Raw genomic sequence first — 2,598 nt, forward strand, 5'->3', positions numbered from 1 at the left:
AGCTATCAGAGAGAAAACCCCCAGAGGAGGACCTGGCTCCATGGCAGGAACTTCCCTGCACCTACCACCAGCAATGACACACGACAATCACTAAATCACCCATAGCGGGCGAAGGAGCCAGTGCAGGGGCACAGAGACAGGCCAACAGGCTAAGACAGAGGCACCCACAAAGTATGCAGGGGACACCCTGTCCAACAAAGGCATGGCTGGAGCCAGAAGGAAGATGGCCCAACGAGTACCAGAACACCAGCCACCCGAAGACCAGCCAGAAGGACCAAGCAGCCAGAAACATAGACCCTCCTGGACAGGAAACAGCAGGGGAGAGAACCAGAGTCTAGGAATCCTGTGAAGCACACCCAACCCCAAGAATGAGGTCAACAACAGGACCCCACCCAAGTAAAACCAAGGTGCGGACACCAGCAGACTCTGATCAAGACCTTGGGTACAGCACCAAGAGTAGGGCGAGGCCAACCCCAAAGGCCACCGTGACCAGGTGATCCCAAAGACCAAACAGTTCCAGAGGGAAGAGCCAGCCCCATACCACACAAACAAAGGACAACACCCCCAACCACAGACCTGGGGGTTGACTGAAGGTGAAAAAAGACTGTGCCCACAGAAGCAGAACCCAGGAAACTGGGAGGGTAAAAACACCAAACCAAACAACCAGCCGACCAACAGGCCCGGAGGCCAAGGGACAACACCAAGGAACCACCCAAAGCGAGTCCCAAGACCAGGCACAGAAGGGCCAAGATAAAACCCCACGACAGCCCCAGGACCACAAGACCAGGAGAGATAAACAGGGCGTCCCGCAGCCCAACCTCACAGATGTCCACACAGGCACCCGAGAAGCCAGCTGACCGAACCACAGACACGTCAGCAAAGACAGGAGACCTCCAAAACAGTGGCCCCACAGGCCCGGAAGGAGTAGCTCAGGGCCAAACAGCCACAACCCCGGAAACCCCAAACACCAAGGGCTGAGAGAAAGTCACTGGAACCAGCCACAACCAGACCACAGAGGCAACAAAAAGTAGCAGGAAGCCAGGGCGGACGCCAAGCAGCCGGCACCGGCATGCCCATGCACTACCCAGCCTGTACCCGGGGAAGGCAGGGGCAGAGTAGAGGCCAAAAGAAAGGGCAGGAAGGCCGGCCCGGTCCCCAGTTATGCAAGGCACAGAACCGCAGGACCACCAAGCAGCCTGAAGGACACATAACCAAAGAAGGCAGAAAAAGGCCAAAAAAAAGGGAAGCCAGAAAAGGCCCACAGGCAGACAGCCAAAGGCGACCAACCCTGAGGCTCCAATGCCCCAACGGCCCGAGTCAGACACCTCCAGGAGGCAACCCCTCCCACAACGAGGAAGCTACCAACCAGGAGATAAGGACAGAGAATGCGCTGCCAACCCAACCGGCACAGGGCAACAAGGGTCTAAACCAAGGTACAGCGAGACCATGATAAATAGAGGTAGACCCAAGGCCCCACAACCAGACAGGAAGACCTGTGGCGACCTCACAACCCAAGGAAGAATGAACCCGGAGAGCACATAGGCACAATCAACCAAGGAAGCAGAGATCGGAAGAGGGACCAGACAGAAACCAGACCCATGCAGACACAGCAATAGCAGGGCAACCAAAAGCCCAGTAAGAGCAGGGACTGGAAACAGCAGAGGTACACAAACTGCCCACGATCCAGAACACTCTGGGCAGAGAAAAACAGCAGCAAGGCAGGTTAGGAACCCCAATGGACCAAGCCCAAATGGCAAGACCAAGCACCAAGGGGAAATTGTCAGGACACTGCCACCACTGCAGGGACCTAAACCCAGCCACAGAGGCATCTGTGACACAGCAGCAGAGACTCAGCCACTGTAAACCAAGTCAGCGCAATGGAAGCCAGGGACTCCATGTCACACCACACACTATAGCATCAGACTCAAAGCAGCCCACAGCAGAAAGAAGGGTGAAAGAAAATGCCACATGGACACAACCGGATCTATCAGACCAGTCCATTGGGCACTACCTGATTGCCCACCCACGGACAAGTGGCCGCCATCTCAAATTTTTAAGGATTGCTACAGATTGTTTTTCAGTCTCAGATGCAAAGCCAGATACTTCTTCAGTAAGCGTTTTGAACTCTCTTCATTATTTTTAGTTCGAGTGTGAGCCAGCAAGTAAGCGCTGCTCTGCATAGACATGGGGTAGTTCAATACAGACGAGAAGCTCTGCCCACTCCCCCGCCCAAATTTTTCATTGGCTTGTGTCTTTGTCCTTCGTAAATGCTGTCTTCTGATTTATTGTGAGGTTTGTTAGTCCCTCCTTAGTACCGTGTCGTCATTTGTAGCCTCCCATGGCTACTTGCCCCTTTACTTGGTTGTTACACTGTATTGTACTTTTTCTTTACTGAGCATTGGGGGAGCTTGTTTAGGTTGAACAGGGGTGCTAGGCTATGGTCCTCATCAGCTGTCTGCAGTGCAGGTAGAAGGAATCTAGGGGTTGCACGGGTAGGATTTCGCGCCGACTCTAGGGTTTGCACAGGTAGGATTTTGCGCCTTTTCTACCTCTGGTTAGGTTCTTGGAGTTCACTGCTGGTCCATCCTCCATTCTGCT

This window comes from Lissotriton helveticus, chromosome 5_1 (genome assembly GCF_964261635.1).
Source record: "Lissotriton helveticus chromosome 5_1, aLisHel1.1, whole genome shotgun sequence".
Lineage (NCBI taxonomy): Eukaryota > Metazoa > Chordata > Amphibia > Caudata > Salamandridae > Lissotriton > Lissotriton helveticus.